General features: G+C 36.8%; 1 non-coding gene and 1 pseudogene across 1 annotated transcript; both read right to left on the reverse strand.

Moving 5' to 3' along the window:
• Positions 1-4181: 4181 nt before the first annotated feature.
• The window catches only part of LOC110265882 (protein SIEVE ELEMENT OCCLUSION B-like), a 59534-nt pseudogene continuing 38696 nt past the window's right edge, over positions 4182-25019 (reverse strand).
• LOC148547840 (small nucleolar RNA R71) lies at positions 16148-16251 on the reverse strand. Its single transcript, XR_015898324.1, has one exon. It is a non-coding gene; the product is annotated as a small nucleolar RNA R71 (small nucleolar RNA).

Raw genomic sequence — 25019 nt, forward strand, 5'->3', positions numbered from 1 at the left:
TGTGTTTTGTATTAAATATATTTAATAACCTATTATATCATATTGGTTGAAATTAGTTTTTATAATGTTAATTTTTTAATAATACTTTATTAAAAAAAATCATCTTTTCAAAATTTTTTAAAAACTAATTAATATTATATATATTTTGTTATATTACCTTTTGTTATAAAAAATTTATTTATTTCTAATGCTTACATTAAAAATAAAAACAAAATTTAAATTAATAAATTTTGATCTATAATATAATAATAATATAGTAATTGTTTTATATATTATACGAATAAAAATTAATTATTCTTTTATTTATAAAAATTTTAAGAGCTTGTTATATATATATATATATATATATATATATATATATATATATATATATATATATTTTTTTTTATGTAAATAATCTTTTAAAAAAAATCTAATAATTAATCTATTACCTTTTTTGTTTTAGTCTAAATTAAATGTTTTTTATTGCTTTTGAAAATTTTTTTTTTTGAGAAATTTAATAATATGTGATGAAAAACACCGAATAAATTATACAGAAACCAATTAAAATACAACATGAAAACATCTTTAAAAAAAGACGTTTTAGGCGTCTTTATCTGAGTGACTTCTTTAACATTTTACTACACACACGAATAAAAGTAAGATGAATTTTATATAAATTATTGTACGATGGAACGAGTTCAGGTAGAACATAAACCCCTCTAACCATCCGTTACCACCCCTAGAATCCATAAGACATGTAAGTTGGATATTAAGAATGTTAAATAGAAAGTGAATAGCAAATAAAAAATGCTATTCAGATTTGTTACCGTTTTTCCCATTTCCTCAACCCACACCTTCTTTATATGATACATATTTTTTGAATACTTTTTAATAAAAATCTTTTAAACATTTCTCTTACTCACACTTTTTTTATTATTTTCATCCAACTTTTCAATTAAAATATCTAATTTCGCTACTCTCTCTGCATAACATTTTCACTTTTCCTCTTTTTGATTTTTTTTGGCGAAAATTATTATTTGTACACTGTTATTTCTTCCAACAAAAATAAAATTTTATTCAATAAAAATAAATATAGAGAACTAGCTTTAATTAGCTAACATAAGTAATTTTTTATTTATTATAAAGTTTATTTTTTAATTCTCTTAATAGTTTAAGGTTTAAAATTAAGATTTATAATTTAAATTTAATTTCATGCAATAATTTTATACCATCGTTCAATTAGATTCATGCATTTAGATAACTTTTTAAATAGTTAGTTTTAAAATTCGTTATTTTTATTAATATGTGACAAAATTTTTTTACATTGAATCAGCATATGAAAAATAAATTTTAGAATTTAGAGTTTAAAATTTAGAATTTAAAATTTATGATTTAGAATTTAAGATAAAAAATAATTTTAAAAAAATTTGAATGATATTTTTTGAGTTTAGAAAACAATAATCGTATTTTTGGTAAAGACAAACACATTATATAAGGCTTAGTTTAGTAGAGCTTTTACTTTTTAAAAGTAGCTTATAAAAGTTAGCTTTTAAAAAATAGCTTTTTAAAAGTGTAGCATTTATCTTTGGTAAATCAAATTAAAAATGACTTTTAATAAACATAAGTAACAATTATATTTGGTAAAATAGTTTTTAAAATTTAAAAATACTATAAAAGACATAAATTTAAGCGTTAAATTTGAAAATTAGTTGATATATGGGGTTATATTAAACTTTTAAATTTTAAAAAGTACAAGCTAACTTTGAAAAGCTCCACCTTAGTTGCTTTCAAAAGTACCCAAATCTTTTAAGAGCTATAAGCACAAGTACATGGTCTTTTTGATTTATCAAACACAAAATGAGGAGCTTGTGCTTTTAAAAAGTACAAGCACCTCTTTGAAAAGTTTTACCAAACCAAGCCTTTTTAAAAAGACCATAATATGTTAAAAATTCAAAGTTGTTTGAAGTGAGTTGTATTATATAAGCCCATAATAAAGATTAATATGTTAAACATTGGGCTGAACTTGGCCTAAAAAAGACTTTTAAGAAAGGCCCAATGCTGTTGGTTTTTGGGCTGAACTTCACAAGCAAATAAGTAAGTTCAATTCAAGTTAAAATGAAGAAGTGCTTAATTTTTTGATGAAAAATCAAAGAGGAAAAAGAGAGAAAAGCAAAAGATTAGAGGCTAAGTCAAATCAACAAAGCCAAAATCAAATCCTTAAGTCAAGGATGTTCAAAAGAAAAAAGTAATATCTAACCAACCCTCATTGTTTTGCAAAAATTTTTTGGGATAACCAATCTAAACGGTCCAAATTTATCATTTGAGTTTTTTTTTTAGTTTTTTTTTTTTTTTTTTCGAAATCCTCTAGATAGAGTATGTTAAGGATTAATATGTGGCAGATCAAATTTTTATTTAAAATTTTGTTGCTGGCTAATGAATTATTACATATCAAAGATTGGATTCAAAATTTTCAATACTTATTTAAGAGTTTAAGATTTAGAGCTTATAATTATAATAGAATGACATTTTTGCAAATAATTTTATTGGTTAGTTAACATAACCGATTTTTCTATACGAAAAAACTAACCAAACTTCACTCATATTTGTGATGATCTAAAGTGAGAACACAAAGAAATATTGCTAATTGTAGAGAAAAATGCACATAGCATGGGTGCGCGGAATTTAACTTCGCACAACTGAACCAGCAAGTACATTGGGTTGTCCAAGTAATACCTGAGGTGAGTCAGAGTCGATCCCACGAGGATTATCAGCTTGGATCAAACAATGGTTATCTTGTAAATCTTAGTCAGGCAGATAGAAAAGTTATTTAGTTGTTTCAGTGCATAAAAGTAAAATAAAGATAACGTTACTCAGTAATTGTGAATTTAGTGATAAGAAGATGATTAAGGCTTCGGAGATGCTTTGTTTTTCTGGATCAATATTTTCTTACTGTCTACTCCAACTATGAATGATTTCTCCTATATCAGGCTATATGTGATCAACGCCGGTTGAGAGGCCGCCAATCTTCCTCTAGGCTAAACACCAGGTTTAGTGCACATCCAGTCTGAATTAGGGTGAAGCTCCTGCAGTCCATTTCCTTGGTGATCCTACACAAAATACCACAGACAAGGTCAAATCTTCTGGATTAGAAAATGCTGCACTTTGATTCTAGCCTTTACCACAAAGACCCTAATCTCCCCATACCTCGGCTAAACTAATGTCTCGAGAAGTCCCCAACGAAGTCGTGGATTAGCTGTCTAAGAGATGTATCCTCAAGCTAGTGGTTCATTGATATCCGATGAAAGATGCTCACTGAACCCATGTAGAATAGAGATAACTTGTGATGGTTCAACTCATTCATAAGGTTAAAGAACGAAGATACATCTTAGGAAAGAATCAAACACGAATTGAAATAGAACAGTAGTGCTTTTATTAATCCATAAAACTCAGCAGAGCTCCTAATCTTAACCTAGGAGGTTTAGTGGCTCATACTGTACAATGAAACTAAAAAATATGAAATAATAATCTATGGTGGTCGAAGATCCTAAAACAAGGGTGATCTTCTCCTATATATACTAATCTAATAACTAAGGATTACAGATATATGATAGGCTTAGGCTTGTAGTGCAAAAATCTACTTCTGGGGCCCACTTGGTGAGTGTTTGGGCCAAGCTAGGGTGTCTCCACGTGCTAGTAAGGCTCTTGGGCATTGAATGCCCCCTTTGGACTCCTCTTTGGGCGTTGGACACCAGCTTCTCCCTTTTGGGCGTTCAACGCCAGTTTTGGGCCTTCATCTCCAAACACATGTATAAACTATTATATATTGCTGGAAATCCCTGGATGTTAGCTTTCCATAGCCGTTGAGAACGCTCCATTTGGATATCTGTAGCTCCAAAAATTATTGCTTGAATGCACGAAGGTCAGATTCTGACAACATCTGCTACGCTTTCCTTGCCTCTGAATCAGACTTTGTCAAAACTCTCAGATTTCAACCAGAAAATACCTAAAATCACCATAAAACACAACAACTCATAGTAGAATCCAAAAATGTAAATTTTACACTAAAACCTATGAAAACATAATAAAACTTAAACAAAACATGCTAAAAACTATATGAAAATGATGTCAAAAAGTGTATAAAATATTGGCTCATCAAGCATCGTTAAAGTAATGAGGATGATGATAGATGCATGTTAATTTTAAATGGTAGGAGGGGCTAAGGCATTGAGAAGAAACGGCTCATTCATAATTTCCTAATGGTAGCATCTGGAACGTGGTCAGTGTGTGCATGTTGCGACGGCACCCAGGGCACTCTAGCTTCTCCGAGATCCTCCACATTGCATGCGAGAACTCAAATATACTACAAGGGTAATCCACTACATGGAGCTTCCCATAGTGGTCGCGAAAACCTTACTCGAGCCCCTCCCTCAGAGCATGCATCCTCCAACTGTCCTTATATTCCATAAGAGTCTGCAACCCTGTTGCGGCATGTCCATCGATGTGAGATCTTCTTGACAGAATATGCAACCCTCCAATTATTACTGGTGAATTTATCATCGGAAACATAAATCCGCCAGTAATAATTTAATCTGAGGAATTCGACGCCTTTAGTGCCGATGACAAGTCATCTTATGCTAGTTCTATAAGCATTTTTGCATTAGTTTCATTAGGTTTTATGCACTTTCTTGCACAATAAGTAAGTAATTGGAGTGGATTTTCATGATTATGTTTAACCAATCAACCATCATTTATTTTACACAAAAATAATAGGTTTTATGCTAGAATTAATTGACTTCATGAAAAATGCAAAGACCTTGTGAATTTGGTGATACTTTGATTAGTTATTTGGTTGCTTGTAGGTGAAGAAATGAGAAACAAAAGGCAGCGTTCAATGAATGAACGTAGCGTTCAAAGAGTGAACGCCCATGAAGGAAACCAGCACACCAAGGCTCAACAAGAGCCAGCGTTCAAACAAGTGAACGCCACGTTCACTTTAGTGAATGTTTTTGGGCGCTCAACCAAGGGAAGCTGGGTGCGCATCAAAGCAACAAGGGTAGCGCTCAAAAATTCAAACACAGCGTTCACTTTAGTGAACTTTCTCGTGACTCAAGGCTTGGAAACAAGGGAGCAAAGCCCAGCACTCAAGGAAGGCAACGTAGCACTCGAAGAGGGAGCACCAAAGGAAAGGAAGCACGCACCAAGGAAGGGTAGCGTTCAAAATTTATAGCGTAGCGTTCTCTCTTGGCAACGTTTTCATGCTTCTCTTGGGGAGGAAGACTCAGGAAGGGTGAGCGTAGGAGAAGTGAACATGCCGTTCACAAAGGAAACGCTATAGGCAAGAAGCAATTTGCACACGTGAGGAGCCACAAGAGTGAACGCCAAGTTCACTAACCCAACGGAGCACTCCACTGGAGCATGCCTCCAACCCAATTTCAATCAATTGCCATCTTGGATCCATTTCTTCACAAATAAAAAGGCCCACTCCAAGCTTTGAAGACCAAAATAGAAAGTGTATAAATAGGAGTAGATTTGATTTAGAGAGGACCTTTAGCTCATTTTTAGTTTTTCACTTTAGTTTTCATTTTGAATTTGGGGAATTGGGATTAGATCTAATTTTCTTTCTATTTTGTTCTTGCTTCTGCAACTTCTACTTTCTGTTTTGGGTTTTTGAATTGAGATTGAAGAATTCCATTGAATTTCATAATCTTAGAATCATCTTTTACTTTTCCTTTTTGCATTTCTAAGAATTGAGAGTTAGATATGGATTTCCTTTGCTATTTTCATTTTCATTTCTTCTGCAATTTCTTTTCTGTTTGATCAAGGGAGTAATTGAGATCTAGATCTACTTTCTGAGCTCGTTGCTCTTCTTCGATCTTCAATTTCTCTTTTAGAATTTCATAATTGAGTCTTGCTGTTTGTATCTTCAAGCAATTTTTCATTTCTATTTTGCTATCGAGCTGAATGTCTTCATCTCACAGCTCTTTGATTTACTTTAATTTATATTTTCTAGTTTAATTCTAAATCCCAGTACCCAAATCCCTTTTATTCGTCAAGCAATTTACATTTCCCAGCAATTTAGATTCAGCTATTTAAGTTTCTTGCACTTTAAGTTTCAGTCATTTACTTTTCTTGCAATTTAAGTTTAAGCTCTTTTACTTTCTTGCACTTTAAGTTTCTGCAATTTACTTCTTCTGCACTTTAAGATTCAGTCAATTTACCCTCTCCTTTTTATTTACTTGCAATTTAGCTTCTGTTAATCAAGTTTCACTCAAATTATCAACTATTCGCTTAACTAAATTCATCACCTAACTAAAATTGCTCAATCCATCAATCCCTGTGGGATCGACCTCACTCTTGTGAGTTATTACTACTTGATGTGACCCGGTACACTTGCCGGTGAGTTTGTGTGAAAATCTAATTTTCACCCATCCAGTTTTTGGCGCCGTTGCCAGGGATTGATTTAGATTGACAATGATTAAGTAAGGTGATAATCTAGATTAAGCATTTTCTTTTTATTTCTACTAAGCACACTAACTGTTTGAATTTTTATTTAAGCTAACCTTAAATAACTCTAGAAATAGAGTGGATTGTTTGTGGTTTTTGGTTTTGTGTGTATGACAGAAGCAAAGAGAGAGTCTCCACCTCTTGTAACCTTGATGAGAGAACCCTCCGAAGACTAAGAAGAGAAGCAAGAGGAAAGGGGATTATTGGTGAAGAGGAATCAGAATGAGAGGATCAAGTGATGGAGGATAACATCCCAAATCACACTGATGGCGTGGCTGATGAGCTGATAATTTATACGCTTTTTGGCATTATTTTTAGTATATTTTTAGTATATTTTAGTTAGTTTTTATTATATTTTTATTAGTTTTTATTTAAAATTCACTTTTCTGGACTTTACTATGAGTTTGGGTGTTTTTCTGTGATTTCAGATATTTTCTGGCTGAAATTGAGGGATCTGAGCAAAAATCTGATTCAGAGGCTGAAAAAGGACTGCAGATGCTGTTGGATTCTGACCTCTCTGCACTCGAAGTGGATTTTCTGGAGCTACAGAATCCCAATTGGTGGGCTCTGAATTGCGTTGAAAAGTAGACATACTGGGCTTTCCAGCAATATATAATAGTTCATACTTTGCCCGATATTTGATGGCCCAAATAGGCGTTCCAAGTCAGCTCAAGAATTCTAGCGTTTAACTCCAGAACTGGCACAAAAGCTGGAGTTAAACGCCCAAACTGGTACAAAAGCTGGCGTTTAACTCCAAGAAAAGTCTCTACACATGAAAGCTTCAATGCTCAGCCCAAGCACACACCAAGTGGGCTCCGGAAGTAGATTTTTACACTAAACACCCTAGCTTACTCATTTTCTGTAACCCTAGGTCACCAGTTTACTATAAAAACTACTTTTAGTGATTCATCTTGTACCTCATGACACTTTACATGTTTCATATTGTATCTTCTACGGCATGAGTCTCTAAACTCCATTGTTGGGGGTGAGGAGCTCTGCTGTTCTTCATGAATTAATGCAATTACTACTATTTTCTATTCTATCACGCTTGCTTCTATTCTAAGATATTCATTCGTACTTCAACCTGATGAATGTGATGATCCGTGACAATCATCATCATTCTCACCTATGAACGCGTGCCTGACAACCACCTACGTTCTACATGCAATCAAGCTTGAATGTGTATCTCTTGGGTTTCTAATCTAAGATTGGAACCTTCGTGGTATAGGCTAGAATTATTGGCGGCCATTCCTAAGATCCGGAACGTCTAAACCTTATCTGTGGTATTCCGAGTAGGATCTGGGAAGGGATGACTGTGACGAGCTTCAAACTCGCGAGTGTTGGGCGTAGTGACAGACGCAAAAGGATCAATGGATCCTATTCCGACATGATCGAGAACCGACAGATGATTAGCCGTGCGGTGACAGCGCATTTGGAACATTTTCACTGAGAGGACGGGAAGTAGCCATTGACAACGGTGATGCCCAACATAAAGCTTGCCATGGAAGGAGCCTTGCGTGCATGAAGAAGAAGATAGTAGGAAAGCAGAGATTCAGAAGATAAAGCATCTCCAAAGCCTCAACCTGTTCTTCATTACTGCATAACAAGTATTTATTTCATGTTCTTTTACTTTTTGCAATTAAAACTGAGAATTATTGATATCCTGACTAAGAGTTACAAGATAACCATAGCTTGCTTCAAGCCGACAATCTCCGTGGGATCGACCCTTACTCACGTAAGGTATTACTTGGATGACCCAGTGCACTTGCTGGTTAGTTGTGCGGAGTTACAAAAGTGTGATTGTAATTTCGTGCACCAGGTTTTTGGCGCCGTTGCCGGGGATTGTTCGAGTTTGGACAACTGACGATTTATCTTGTTGCTTAGATTAGGAATAATTTTTTTTGTTGGTTTAGAGTCTTTTATTTGAGTTTAGTTTCATATTTTAAGTTTGGTATCAATTGCATGCTTTTATTTTCTTTCAATTTTTCGAATTTGCATGTTCTTAGTTCTTCCTTGATTTTTAAAAATTCTAAGTTTGGTGTCTTCTTTGTGTTTTCCTTTAAATTTTTGAAAATTTGTGTTTGATTTTCTAAAAATTTTAAGTTTGGTGTTTTTGTGCTTTTAATTACTTAAAAAATTTTTCAAAAATTTGTTCTTGGTGTTCGTCTTGATCTTCAAAGTGTTCTTGGTGTTCATCTTGACATTCAAAGTTTTCTTGTTTGTTCTCTTTGTTTTGATCTAAAATTTCTAAGTTTAGTGTCATTTTGTTATTTTTCTCTTTCCTCATTAAAATTCAAAAATAAAAAAAATATCTTTTCCTTATTTTACTCATAAATTTTGAAATTTTGCATTAAATTAGTCGAAGATATTCAAAATCATATCTTTTTTTAGTCAAGTCAAAATTCTAATTTCAAAAATTGATCTTTTCAAATCTTTTTCAAAAATCAAATCTTTTTAACTTCTTCAATCATATCTTTTCAATCATATTTTTTTTAATTTGCAATCATATCTTCTCAATCATATCTTTTTCAAAATAATTTTCAATCATATCTTTTTTTTTATAAATTGCAATCATATCTTCTTAATCATATCTTTTTCAAAATAATTTTCAATCATATATTTTTGATTGCTAAATTCAAAATCTTTTTAATTAATTAATTAATTAATTAATTTAGTCTTCAATTTGCTTTTATTTTCTTTTTTTCGAAATTTTATTTTATTTTATTTTCCATTTATTTTATTTTATTCTATTTTAATTTTGGTCACTTTTAATTAAATAAATAAAAAAATAAAAATATAATTTATTCGCAATCCATATCAATTCCCTTTTCTCCATGATGGACATAAGTGAAAATGAACAGTCCAGAAGGACTCTGGGGTCATATGCTAACCCCATTACAGCTGCATATGGGAGTAGCATCTGTATACCTCCCATCAAAGCAAGCAGTTTTGAGCTAAATCCTCAGCTCATTATCATGGTGCAGCAAAATTACCAGTATTCCGGTCTTCCACAGGAAGAACCTACTGAGTGTCTGGCACAGTTCTTACAAATTGCTGACACAGTACGTGATAAAGAAGTGGATCAGGATGTCTACAGATTACTACTATTTCCATTTGCTATAAAAGATCAAGCTAAGAGGTGGTTAAATAACCAACCCACAGCAAGCATAAAAACATGGAGACAGTTAACAGACAAATTCCTGAATCAATTCTACCCTCCAAAAAGGATGACATAGCTAAGGCTAGACATCCAAGGCTTTAAACAAGGGGATCAAGAATCCCTTTATAATGCCTGGGAGAGGTACAGAGGGATGCTAAGGAAATATCCCTCTGAAATGTTTTCAGAGTGGGTACAGTTAGACATCTTCTACTATGGGCTTACAGAAAAAGCTCAGATGTCTCTAGACCACTCAGCTGGTGGATCTATACACATGAGGAAGACGATTGAAGAGGCTCAAGAACTCATAGATACGGTTGCCAGAAATTAACATCTATACTCAAGCAGTGAGTCCTCTATAAAAGAAGAAGCTATGGCAGTAACTACTGATCCTAATCCTCAAGAACAGATTATTGAACTTAATCAGCAATTACTTCGGATGACAAAACAATTAGAAGAATTTAAAGAGATGCTCCAAGACACTAAAATTGTTAACAACAATATAGAATCACAATTGAATCAAACAAGACAGCAGCTATCTAAATAGATAACAGACGAATGCCAAGCTGTTCAACTAAGGAGTGGGAAGACATTGAATAATTCCGCTCAAGGTAGCAGAAAACAAAAAAGGGAACAACTGACAGAGGATGACCAGACCACTGCCCAAAATCTCTCTGAGGACAGTAAAAGCCCAGAGAGAAATAATTCTGGCGTTCAAACGCCAGAAAAGGGTGAAAAACTGGCGTTAAACGCCCAATGAATGCCCAAATCTGGCATTCAAACACCAGAAAAGGGTGGGAATCTGGCGTTAAACGCCCATTCAGCCCCCATTCCTAGCGTTTAAACACCAATGAGGGATCAGACACCTGCAAGTGCTGATAGTAACCCCTCTAAGAAGGCTTCTCCAACCACCTCTGTAAGGAATTAACCTGTAGCAACTAAGGTTGAAGAATATAAAGCCAATATGCCTTATCCTCAGAAAATCCGCCAAGCGGAACAGGATAAACAATTTTCCTGCTGTGCAGACTATCTCAGGACTCTTGAGATAAAGATCCCATTTGCAGAGGCACTTGAGCAAATACCCTCTTATGCTAAGTTCATGAAAGAGATCTTAAGTCATAAGAAGGATTGGAGAGAAGCTGAAAAAGTGTTTCTCACTGAAGAATGCAGTGCAGTCATTCTGAAAAGCTTACCAGAGTAGCTTCAAGATCCAGGGAGCTTTATGATACCATGCACAATAGAGGGTGCTTGTACTAAGACAGCTCTATGTGACCTTGGAGCAAGTATCAATCTAATACCTGCATCTACCATCAGAAAGCTTGGCTTGACCGAAGAGGTCAAACCAACCCGGATATGTCTTCAACTTGCTGATGGCTCCATTAAATACCCGTCAGGCATAATTGAGGACATGATTGTCAAGGTTGGGCCATTTACCTTTCCCACTGACTTTGTAGTGCTGGAAATGGAGGAGCACAAGAGTGCAACTCTGATTCTAGGAAGACCTTTCCTAGCAACTGGATGAACTCTCATTGATGTCCAAAAAGAGGAAGTGACCCTGAGAGTCAATGAGGATGAGTTTAAGTTAAATGTTGTCAAAGCTATGCAGCATCCAGACATGTCAAATGACTGCATGAGCGTTGATATTATTGACTCCCTGGTGAAAGAGGTCAATATGACTGAAAGTCTTGAATTAGAGCTAGAGGACATCTTTAAAGATGTTCAGCCTGATCTGGAGGAATCAGAGAAAATAAAAGAACCTCTAAAAATCCCTCAGGAAGAGGAGAAACCTCTTAAACCTGAGCTCAAACCACTACCACCATCCCTGAAATATGCATTTTTGGGAGAGGGTGACACTTTTCCAGTGATCATAAGCTCTGCTTTAAATCCACAGGAAGAGAAAGCACTAATTCAAGTGCTAAGGACACACAAGACAGCTCTTGGGTGGTCCATAAGTGACCTTAAGGGCATTAGCCCAGCAAGATGCATGCACAAGATCCTATTGGAGGATGATGCTAAGCCAGTGGTTCAACCACAGAGGCGGCTAAATCCAGCCTTGAAGGAAGTGGTGTAGAAAGAGGTCACTAAGTTACTAGAGATTGGAATTATTTATCCTATTTCTGATAGTCCCTGGGTGAGCCCTGTCCATGTTGTCCCTAAGAAGGGAGGAATGACAGTGGTTCATAATGAAAAGAATGAACTGGTTCCTACAAGAACAGTTACAGGGTGGCGTATGTGTATTGACTATAGAAGGCTCAATACAGCCACCAGAAAGGATCATTTTCCTTTACCATTCATAGACCAGATGCTAGAGAGACTAGCAGGTCATGAATACTACTGCTTTTTGGATGGCTATTCAGGTTACAACTGATGAGCGGATAATTTATACGCTTTTTGGCATTGTTTTTAGTATGTTTTTAGTAGAATCTAGTTATTTTTGGGATGTTTTCATTAGTTTTTATGTTAAATTTACATTTCTGGACTTTACTATGAGTTTGTATGTTTTTCTGTGATTTCAGGTATTTTCTGGCTGAAATTGAGGGACTTGAGCAAAAATCAGATTCAGAGGTTGAAGAAGGACTGCTGATGCTGTTGGATTCTGACCTCCCTGCACTCAAAATGGATTTTCTGGAGCTACAGAACTCAAAATGGTACACTTCTAATTGCGTTGGAAAGTAGACATCCAGGGCTTTCCAGAAATATATAATAGTCCATACTTTGCGCAAGTTTAGATGATACAAACTGGCGTTCAACACTAGCTCTCTGCCCAATTCTGGCGTCCAGCGCCAGAAACAAGTTGCAAAGTGGAGTTCAACGCCCAAACTGGCACAAAAGCTGGCGTTCAACTCCAAGAATGACCTCTCCACGTGTAGACTTCAAGCTCAGCCCAAGCACACATCAAGTGGGCCCCGGAAGTGGATTTATGCATCAATTACTTACTTCTGTAAACCCTAGTAGCTAGTTTATTATAAATAGGACCTTTTACTATTGTATTAGATATCTTTGGATTATCTTTTGATCTATTGATCACGTTTGGGGGCTGGCCATTCGGCCATGCTTGGACCTTCATTACTTATGTATTTTCAACGGTAGAGTTTCTGCACTCCATAGATTAAGGTGTGGAGCTCTGCTGTTCCTCAAAGATTAATGCAAAGTACTACTGTTTTCTATTCAATTCATCTTATTTCGCTTCTAAGATATTCATTCGCACTTCAACCTGAATGTGATGAACGTGACAATCATCATCATTCCCTATGAACGCGTGCCTAACAACCACTTCCGTTCTACATTAGATTGAATGAGTATCTCTTAGATCTCTTAATCAGAATCTTCGTGGTATAAGCTAGATTGATGGTGGCATTCATGAGAGTCCGGAAAGTCTAAACCTTGTCCGTGGTATTCCGAGTAGGACTCTGGGATTGAATGACTGTGACGAACTCCAAACTCGCGAGTGCTGGGCGTAGTGACAGATGCAAAATGATAGTAAATTCTATTCCAGTATGATCGAGAACCTCCAAGATGATTAGCCATGCAGTGACAGCGCATCGGACCATTTTCACAGAGAGGAATAGGATGCAACCAACGACAAGGGTGATGCCTCCAGACGATTAGCCGTGCTGTGACAGAGCATTTGGACCATTTTCCCGAGAGGATTGAAAGTAGCCATTGGCACCGGTGACATCCTTACACAAAGCCAGCCATAGAAAGGAGTAAGACGGATTGGATGAAGACAGCAAGAAAGCAGAGGTTCAGAGGAATGAATGCATCTCCATACGCTTATCTGAAATTCTCACCAATGATTTACATAAGTATTTCTATCCTTATTTTAGTATTAATTTCGAAAACTCCATAACTATTTTATATCCGCCTGATTGAGATTTACAAGGTGACCATAGCTTGCTTCATACCAACAATCTCCGTGGGATCGACCCTTACTCACGTAAGGTTTATTACTTGGACGACCCAGTGCACTTGCTGGTTAGTTATGCGAAGTTGTGAAGATATGTTTAGACCATGGTTCTGTGCATCCGTTTTTGGTGCCATCGCCAGGGAATCAATTTCGAACAATAATTCACAACCTGAGTAACAATTTCGCATACCAAGTTTTTGGCGCCGTTGCCGGGGATTGTTCGAGTTTGGACAACTGACGGTTCATCTTGTTGCTCAGATTAGGTAATTTTCTTTTTGTTTTCTTTTCAAAAATTTTCAAAAATCCTTCAAAAATTTCTCCTTTGTTTTCGAAAAACTTTTTAAAATAAAAATGTTTTCAAAAATATATTTTTCTTCAGAATTTTTAAGAATGAATTCTAGAGTTTCATGAAGCATGTTGAAGCATGCTGGCTATAAAACCATGTCTAAATTCTTTTGGACAGAGGTTTTGGCTTAAAATTGAATGAATTACACTCATATTTTTACTAAAGCTTGGCTGGCTACTAAGCCATGCCTGACCCTTTGATTGGAGCTTTAGACTAAAGAGCATAAGATTCCTGGAATTCATATTAAAAATTTTGGAATCCTTATTTTTCTTTTTCAAAATAATTTTCGAAAAAAATTAAAAGAAAATACAAAAAAATCATAAAATCATAAAAATAAAAAAAAATATTTTGTGTTTCTTGTTTGAGTCTTGAGTCATGTTATAAGTTTGGTGTCAATTGCATGTTCATCTTGCATTTTTCAAAAAAATTCATGCATTCATAGTGTTCTTCATGATATTCAAGTTGTTCTTGGTAAGTCTTCTTGTTTGATCTTTGCATTTGCATGTTTTGTGTCTTTTCTTGTTTTTCATATGCATTCCTGAATTCTTTATGTCTAAGCATTAAAGAATTCTAAGTTTGGTGTCTTGCATGTTTTCTTTGCATTAAAAATTTTTCAAAAATGTGTTCTTGATGTTCATCATGATCTTCATAGTGTTCTTGGTGTTCATCTTGACATTCATAACATTCTTGCATGCATTCATTGTTTTGATCCATAACTTTCATGCATTGCATCATTTTTCTTGCTTTTCTCTCTCATCATAAAAATTCAAAAATAAAAAAAATATCTTTCCCTTTTTCTCTCTTAAAATTTCGAAAATTAGATTTGACTTTTTCAAAAAATTTTAAAATCTAGTTGTTTTTATGAGTCAAATCATATTTTCAATTTAAAAAAAATCTTATCTTTTTCAAAATCTTTTTCAAAAATCAAATCTTTTTTCAATTTTTTTTAGTTATTTTCAAAAATTTCAAAAATATTTTTCAAAAATTTTTTTCTTAATTTTACATCATATTTTCGAAAATAACATCATCAATTAATGTTTTGATTCAAAAATTTCAAGTTTGTTACTTACTTGTTAAGAAAGATTCAAACTTTAAGTTCTAGAATCATATCTTGTGATTTCTTGTGAATCAAGTCATTAATTGAGATTTTAAAAAATCAAATCTTTTTCAAAAACTAATTTCTATCATATCTTTTCAAAAATATCTTCTTATCTTACCTTTTTCAAAAAAATGATTGCAAAATATCTTTTCTAACTTCCTAACTTCTTATCTTTTCAAAATTTGTTTCAACTAACTAACTAACTTTTTGTTTATTTCTTACCTTTTTCAAAACTACCTAACTAACTCTCTCTCTCTAATTTTCGAAAAAATCTTCCCTCTTTTTCAAAATTTCTTTTTAATTAGACTAATTATTTTATTTTTTATTTGAATTTTCGAAAAACTACTAACCTTTTTCAAAAACTATTTTCGAAAATCACTAACTCTTTTTCAAAAATTATTTTCGAAAATTCTCTCCTCCTCTCATCCTCTTCTATTTATTTATTCATCTACTAACACTTCTCTTCATCTCACATCTCTGCTCCTATCATCACCTTTGTGTTTGGATTCTTCATTCTTCTTCACCCCTATTCCTTTTCTTCTTCTACTAACAATAAGGAACCTCTTTACTGTGACATAGAGGATTCCTCTTCTTTTCTTTTTCTCTTCTCTTTCTTAAGAGCAGGGACAAAGAAAAAGGCATTCTTGTTGAAGCTGATCCAGAACCTGAAAGGACTCTGAAGAGAAAACTAAGAGAAGCTAAATTACAACAATCCAGAGACAACCTTATTGAAAATTTCGAAAAGTAAAGGAAATGGTAGCCGAACCCAACAACAATAATGCAAGGAGAATGCTTGGTGACTTTACTGCACCTAATTCCAATTTACATGGAAGAAGCATCTCCATTCCTACCATTGGAGCAAACAATTTTGAGATGAAACCTCAGCTAGTTTCTCTGATGCAGCAGAACTGCAAGTTTCATGGACTTCCATCTGAAGATCCTTTTCAGTTCTTAACTGAATTCTTGCAGATATGTGATACTGTTAAGACTAATGGAGTAGATCCTGAAGTCTACAGGCTCATGCTTTTCCCTTTTGCTGTAAGAGACAAAGCTAGAGTGTGGTTGGATTCTCAACCCAGAGATAGCCTGAACTCTTGGGACAAGCTAGTCACGGCTTTCTTAGCCAAGTTCTTTCCTCCTCAAAAGCTGAGCAAGCTTAGAGCTGATGTTCAAACCTTCAGACAGAAAAAAGGTGAATCCCTCTATGAAGCTTGGGAAAGATACAAGCAGCTGACCAAAAAGTGTCCTTCTGACATACTTTCAGAATGGACCATCCTGGATATATTCCATGATGGTTTATCTGAGCTATCAAAGATGTCATTGGATACTTCTGCAGGTGGATCCATTCACCTAAAGAAAATGCCTGCAGAAGCTCAAGAACTCATTGGAGCAAACACTTCTGAGAGGAATCCTGTGAGTAATGGGATGCCTATAAAGAAGGGAGTTATTGAAATTGATACTCTGAATGCCATATTGGCTCAGAATAAAATATTGACTCAGCAAGTCAATATGATTTCTCAGAGTCTGAATGGAATGCAAGCTGCATCCAACAGTACTCAAGAAGCATCTTCTGAGGAAGAAGCTTATAATCCTGAGAACCCTGCAATAGCAGAGTTAAAATACATGGGTGAACCATATGGAAACACCTACAATCCATCATGGAGAAATCACCCAAATCTCTCATGGAAGGATCAAAAGCCTCAACAAGGCTTTAATAATGGTGGAAGAAACAGGTTTAGCAATAGCAAGCCTTTTCCATCATCCACTCAGCAACAGACAGAGAATTCTGAGCAGAATCTATCTAGCTTAGCAAATTTAGTCTCTGATCTATCTAAGGCCACTGTGAGTTTCATGAATGAAACAAGGTCTTCCATTAGAAATTTGGAAGCACAAGTGGGCCAGCTGAGTAAAAGGATCACTGAAATCCCTCCTAGTACTCTCCCAAGCAATACAGAAGAGAATCCAAAAGGAGAGTGCAAGGCCATTGAATTAATTACCATGGCCGAACCCACAAGAGAGGAGAAGGACGTGAATCCCAAAAAGGAAGACCTCCTGGGACGTCCAGTGATCAATAAGGAGCTTCCCTCTGAGGAACCTAAGGAATCTGAGATTCATCTAGAGACCATAGAGATTCCATTGAACCTCCTTATGCCATTCATGAGCTCTGATGAGTATTCCTCTTCTAAAGAGAATGAGAATGTTACTGAAGAGCAAGCTGCCAAGTTCCTTGGTGCAATCATGAAGCTAAATGCCAAATTATTTGGTATTAAAACTTGGGAAGATGAACCTCCGTTGTTCACCAATGAACTAAGTGATCTGGATCAACTGACATTGCCTCAGAAGAGATAGGATCCTGGAAAGTTCATAATACCTTGTACCATAGGCACCATGATCTTTAAGGCTCTGTGTGACCTTGGTTCAGGAATAAACCTCATGCCCCTCTCTGTAATAGAGAAACTGGGAATTTATGGGGTGCAAGCTGCTAAAATCTCATTAGAGATGGCAAACAATTCAAGAAAACAGGCTTATGGACAAGTAGAGGACGTGTTAGTAAAGGTTGAAGGCCTTTACATCCCTGCTGATTTCATAGTCCTGGATACTGGAAAGGAAGAGGATGAATCCATCATCCTAGGAAGACCTTTCCTAGCCACAGCAAGAGCTGTAATTGATGTGGACAGAGGAGAATTGATCCTTCAATTAAATAAGGACAACCTTGTGTTTACAACTCAAGGATCTTTCTCTGCATCCATGGAGAGGAAGCAGAAAAAGCTTCTCTCAAAGCAGAGTCAACCAAAGCCCCCACAGTCAAACTCTAAGTTTGGTGTTGGGAGGCCACAACCAAACTCTAAGTTTGGTGTCAAACCCCCATATCCAAACTCTAAGTTTGGTGTTGGGAGGTCTTAACAAAGCTCTGCACATCTGTGAGGCTCCATGAGAGCCAACTGTCAAGCTATTGACATTAAAGAAGCGCTTGTTGGGAGGCAACCCAATGTTTATTTATCTAATTTTATTTTTGTTTTTCATGTTTTCTTAGGTTCATGATCATGTGGAGTCACAAAATAAATGAAAAATTTAGAAACAGAATCAAAAACAGCGGAAGAAAAATCACATCCTGGAGGAAGCACCTGCCTGGCGTTCAACGCCAGAACAGAGCATGGTTCTGGCGCTGAACGCCCAAAATGGGAAGTATCTGGGCACTGAACGCCCAAAATGGGCAGTATCTGGGCGCTGAACGCCCAAAATGGGCATCATCTGGGCGCTGAACGCCAGAATTGCACCCTGGAGAGGAGCTGGCGCTGAACGCCCAGAACAAGCATGGTTCTGGCGTTCAACGCCAGAAATGGGCAACAAATGGGCGTTGAACGCCCAAAATGGGCACCAACATGGCGCTGAACGCCCAGAGTTGTGTGCAAGGGCATTTTACATGCCTAATTTGGTGTAAGGTTGTAAATCCTTGAACACCTCAGGATCTGTGGACCCCACAGGATCCCCACCTACCTCCACTCACTCTCTTCTCTCTTCTCAATCATCCTCTATTCCCAACAAACACTCTTCCTCAAAACCCTTCACCTATCACCTCCATCTCTCTTCCCTATTAACCCTTCACCACTCACTTCCACCCACTCTTCCCCATAAACCTACCCAATAAACTCCACCTACCTTCAAAATTCAAATCAATTTCCCACCCAAACCCACCCATATGGCCGAACCTTAACCCCCTCCCTTCCCTATATAAAGCCTTCCATTCTTCCTCATTTTCACACAACACAACCCTCTCTTCTCTTCTTGGCTGAAACACACCTCCCCCCTCTTCTCCATCTTTTCTTCTTCTTCTTCATCTAATTCTTTATTTTCTTGCTCGAGGGCGAGCAATATTCTAAGTTTGGTGTGGTAAAAGCATAAGCTTTTTGTTTTTCCATTACCATTGATGGCACCTAAGACCGGAGAATCCTCTAGAAAAGGAAAAGGGAAGACAAAAACTTCCACCTCTGAGTCATGGGAGATGGAAAGATTCATCTCCAAAGCTCATCAAGACCACTTCTATGATGTTGTGGCCAAGAAGAAGGTGATCCCCGAGGTCCCTTTCAAACTCAAAAGAAATGAGTATCCGGAGATCCGACATGAAATTCAAAGAAGAGGTTGGGAAGTTCTAACAAATCCCATCCAACAAGTCGGCATCCTAATGGTTCAAGAGTTCTATGCCAATGCATGGATCACCAAGAACCATGATCAAAGTAAGAACCCGGATCCAAAGAACTATGTTACAATGGTTCGGGGGAAATACTTGGATTTTAGTCCGGAAAATGTGAGGTTGGCGTTTAACTTGCCTATGATGCAAGGAGATGAACGCCCCTACACTAGAAGGGTCAACTTTAATCAAAGGTTGGACCAAGTCCTCATGGACATATGTGTGGAAGGAGCTCAATGGAAGATTGACTCCAAAGGCAAGCCGGTTCAACTAAGAAGATTGGACCTCAAGCCTGTGGCTAGAGGATGGTTGGAGTTCATCCAACGCTCCATCATCCCCACTAGCAACCGATCTGAAGTTACTATGGATCGGGCCATCATGATCCATAGCATCATGATTGGAGAAGAAGTAGAGGTTCATGAAGTCATCTCCCTTGAACTCTACAAAATAGCCGAAAAGCCCTCTCCTGGGGCAAGGCTAGCTTTTCCTCATCTTATCTGCCATCTATGTTACTCAGCTGGAGCTTCCATAGAAGGAGACATTCACATTGAGGAAGAGAAGCCCATCACTAAGAAAAAGATGGAGCAAGTAAGAGAGCCCATTCATGGAGCTCAAGAGGCGCAGGAAGTTCATCACCATGAGATCCCGGAGATGCCTCATATGCATTTTCCTCCACAAAACTATTGGGAGCAAATTAACACCTCCCTAGGAGAATTAAGTTCCAACATGGGACAACTAAGGGTGGAACATCAAGAGCACTTCATCATCCTTCATGAAATAAGAGAAGATCAAAAAGCAATGAGGGAGGAGCAACAAAGACAAGGAAGAGACATAGAAGAGCTCAAGGACATCATTGGTTCCTCAAGAAGGAAACGCCACCATCACTAAGGTGGACTCATTCCTTGTTCTTACTTTCTCTGTTTTTTGTTTTCTCTATGTTAAGTGCTTATCTATGTTTGTGTCTTCATTACATGATCATTAGTAGTTAGTAACTTTGTCTTAAAGTTATGAATGTCCTATGAATCCGTCACCTCTCTTAAATGAAAAATGTTTTAATTCAAAAGAACAAGAAGTACATGAGTTTTGAATTTATCCTTGAACTTAGTTTAATTATATTGATGTGGTGACAATGCTTCTTGTTTTCTAAATGTATGCTTGAACAGTGCATATGTCTTTTGAAGTTGTTGTTTAAGAATGTTAAATATGTTGGCTCTTGAAAGAAAGATGACTAGGAGAAATGTTATTTGATAATCTGAAAAATCATAAAAATGATTCTTGAAGCAAGAAAAAGCAGCAAAGAACAAAGCTTGCAGAAAAAAAATTTAAAATAGGCGAAAAAAATAAAAAAAAAAGCAAGCAGAAAAAGCCAAAAGCTCTTAAAACCAAAAGGCAAGGGCAAATAAAAAGGATCCCAAGGCTTTGAGCATCAGTGGATAGGAGGGCCTAAAGGAAAAAAATCCTGGTCTAAGCAGCTAAACCGAGCTGTCCCTAACCATGTGCTTGTGGCGTGTAGGTGTCAAGTGAAAACTTGAGACTGAGCGGTTAAAGTCAAGGTCCAAAGTAAAAAAAGAGTGTGCTTAAGAATCCTGGACACCTCTAATTGGGGACTTTAGCAAAGCTGAGTCACAATCTGAAAAGGTTCACCCAATTATATGTCTGTGGCATTTATGTATCCGGTGGTAATACTGGAAAACAAAGTGCTTAGGGCCACGGCTAAGACTCATAAAATAGCTGTGTTCAAGAATCATCATACTGAACTAGGAGAGTCAATAACACTATCTAAACTCTGAGTTCCTATAGAAGCCAATCATTCTGAACTTTAATGGATAAAGTGAGATGCCAAAACTATTCAAGAGGCAAAAAGCTACAAGTCCCGCTCATCTGATTGGAGCTATGTTTCATTGATAGTTTGGAATTTATAGTATATTCTCTTCTTTTTATCCTATTTGATTTTCAGTTGCTTGGGGACAAGCAATAATTTAAGTTTGGTGTTGTGATGAGCGGATAATTTATACGCTTTTTGGCATTGTTTTTAGTATATTTTTAGTAGAATCTAGTTACTTTTAGGGATGTTTTCATTAGTTTTTATGTTAAATTCACATTTCTGGACTTTACTATGAGTTTGTGTGTTTTTCTGTGATTTCAGGTATTTTCTGGCTGAAATTGAGGGACTTGAGCAAAAATCAGATTCAGAGGTTGAAGAAGGATTGCTGATGCTGTTGGATTCTGACCTCCCTACACTCAAAATGGATTTTCTGGAGTTACAGAACTCAAAATGGCCCGCTTCCAATTGCGTTGGAAAGTAGACATCCAGGGCTTTCCAGAAATATATAATAGTCTATACTTTTCCCAAGTTTAGATGACGCAAACTGGCGTTCAACGCCAGCTCTCTGCCCAATTCTGGCGTCCAGCGCCAGAAACAAGTTGCAAAGTGGAGTTCAACACCCAAACTGGCACAAAAGCTGGCGTTCAACTCCAAGAATGACCTCTCCACGTGTAGACTTCAAGCTCAGCCCAAGCACACACCAAGTGGGCCTCGAAAGTGGATTTATGCATCAATTACTTACTTCTGTAAACCCTAGTAGCTAGTTTATTATAAATAGGACCTTTTACTATTGTATTAGACATCTTTGGATTATCTTTTGATCTATTGATCATGTTTGGGGGCTGGCCATTCGGCCATGTCTGGACCTTCATTACTTATGTATTTTCAACGGTAGAGTTTCTGCACTCCATAGATTAAGGTGTGGAGCTCTGCTGTTCCTCAAAGATTAATGCAAAGTACTACTGTTTTCTATTCAATTCATCTTATTTCGCTTCTAAGATATTCATTTGCACTTCAACCTGAATGTGATGAACGTGACAATCATCATCATTCCCTATGAACGCGTGCTTGACAACCACTTCCGTTCTACATTAGATTGAATGAGTATCTCTTAGATCTCTTAATCAGAATCTTCGTGGTATAAGCTAGATTGATGGCGGCATTCATGAGAGTTCGGAAAGTCTAAACCTTGTCCGTGGTATTCCGAGTAGGACTCTGGGATTGAATGACTGTGACGAACTCCAAACTCGCGAGTGCTGGGCGTAGTGACAGACGCAAAAGGATAGTAAATTCTATTCCAGTATGATCGAGAACCTCCAAGATGATTAGCCATGCAGTGACAGCGCATCGGACCATTTTCATAGAGAGGAATAGGATGCAACCAACGACAAGGGTGATGCCTCTAGACGATTAGCCGTGCTGTGACAGAGCATTTGGACCATTTTCTCGAGAGGATTGAAAGTAGCCATTGGCACCGGTGACATCCTTACACAAAGCCAGCCATAGAAAGGAGTAAGACGGATTGGATGAAGACAGCAGGAAAGCAGAGGTTCAGAGGAATGAATGCATCTCCATACGTGACAAATAGATTTTTTGCCGGTATAGAAATTATCAATTGATCAGTCGTAGTATAGTCTAAACCGACGCAAATCCTTCATCAAACAAATCTACAATCTATATCCGAGAGTACTAGTCTCCCGAGTCGTTCTCCCTTGGAATTGCCAAAGTGTGCTTCTTATTGATTTAGTAAACTTTGTTGGAATTCTTTGAAGGTTTTAGCAAAGCAATGAGAAACAAACAATCAATTATCAAAAGACTTGGCTTAGGGTTGGCGTTGGAAATCCTATCCTTATAGTCCATTCAATGTTGACAACAATTAGGCCTTGCTCCATTTAGTTATCCCCTAGGTATAGAGGAAGGTCAAATGAAAGTAATTAACTTGAGTCACAAGTCCTAGCTTCACCTTATGGGAATCTAGCTTTAGTGCACTCCAAGCCAACTAGCAATCCCTAATTCCAAATCAACTATTGATACACTATTCAACTTCTTCCAAAGACCAAACCATATGCCAAGTGTGAGAATTCTACTCCATAGCTAGTGTTGTCATTTTATCAAACATGTGATGAGCAAGAAGGAAAGGCATAGTAAAATGAGAAGAAAAGTCAAATTGAAAGTATTGCAACACAAAGATCTAACAACAAGTCTCAAAGAGTAGCAATGAAAATCCAAAATAGAGATGAAATCCAAAATTACAAAGTTGAATTCTAGATCTATGAGAATTGATCAATTGTATCTACTACTTGAAATTGGAGAAGAAAATCTATGACATGAACAAAGTGGAATGAGAATTGTAGTGGATCTCACCAAAAAGTCATTGAAAATTCAGAAATTAGAAGAGGATGAACCCTAGTGAAGCTTGGAATCTCCCTCTTCTTCTCCCAAAAAATGTAACTAACTCTCTCCTCTCTCCAAAAAAAAGGGAAAATATCTAGATCTAGAAGAAATGAACTAAAAGTGTCCTTAACCCTTGTTCCTTTGGTCTTCTTAAGCTTTTCCCGCCAAGGTGCTTCTCTAAGAGTGGAATCCTTAACTGCCTCCACGCCTAAGTCACGTGACTTCTTAAAAAATCATATTCGTAAATCGGCGCGCACGCGCAAGGCACGCGCACGCGCCGTTGAGACGTCTTGCAATGTGCGCGGAGGCGTGATGTACGCGTGCGCGCCCATGAAGATCCTGGCTTAGCCGCTTCTCAAGCCGGCTCTTGGCTTCGGCTCCACGTAGCCGTATCCGCGCGGGCGCGCCAGGTGCGCGCACGCGCCTATGCGGAAATTCCCAAGGCTTAATCCTCATGCTTCCTTTCTTCGTACCCATCTTCCTTCTCTCTTTCGGTCCATTCCTATTCTATATCCTGAAACCACTTAACACACAAGTCACGACATCGAATGGCATCAAGAGAAGATTAGAGATGTATCTATTTTAGTGCAAAACAGGCATGTTTTCATTCATGAGGCAAAACTAGGGAAGGAATGCAAAATCTTGTATTTTCATATGGAAAGTGTGTGGAATCATTGATAAAACCCCTGAAATCATCACAAGATAAATCCTCAAATTGGGGTTTGTCAACCTCCCCACACTTAGATTCTAGCATGTCCTCATGCTTAGAGAAATACAAAGAAACACAGAAGACTGAGGGATCGCAAAAGTATAAGACTCATGAAGTGTAACCTACTTATATGCATGCAACTATGACTAGTGCTACTATCCTCTTGGTTGGGAACAAATTAGCCTTCTTAGGACATGTGCGAGCACATGGGACATGATGGTGGTCAAAGCATAGGACTTGCCACTTTCTAAGCATCAAATGCAATATGTGCAACCTTGCATGAGGAATGCTCGCGAGAGCCGGGAATCAAAGGATTGAGCATCGAACCCTCGGCGGAAGTGTTTGCACTCTAATCACTCGGTGTTTGGGGTTTATTCTCTCAATTCTCCCCTAATCATGCTTTCCAAGAACTGTTTTTCATCTAACAATCAACAATTATTCAATGCACGCATACAATTATCATGAGGTCTTTTCCTTAGGTTGTAATGGGGTTAGGGTCAAGGTAGGGTCATATATGGCCAGTGGACTTTAGGATTTGAATCTTTGATTAACTTAAACTTTCCCACCTAACCCTACAATTAAATACTAGCCTAACTACCCATTCCTCACTTTTCTACATACTCATGCATTTTCTTTCCGTTTCACAATACTTATGCATTGATTCCTCTTGAGCTTCACTTTGGGGCATTTTGTCCCTTATGCATTATATATATATTTTTTCTCTTTGTTTTTTTTTCTTTTTCTATTTCCATTTTTTTTCTTTTTCTTTTCCATATTGTTCTTTTTTTTTTCTTTTGTTCTTTTGTTTTTCTCAATTTTTTTTTTTATATATACAAGAGCGTCAATGCACAAGGTTTTACATTTGATCACTTCATGAGTATGTACCCAATTCCCAATATTCCAATAA

The sequence above is a fragment of the Arachis ipaensis genome, chromosome B8 (genome assembly GCF_059453495.1).
Source record: "Arachis ipaensis isolate K30076 ecotype BB chromosome B8, ASM5945349v1, whole genome shotgun sequence".
In the NCBI taxonomy this organism is placed as follows: domain Eukaryota; kingdom Viridiplantae; phylum Streptophyta; class Magnoliopsida; order Fabales; family Fabaceae; genus Arachis; species Arachis ipaensis.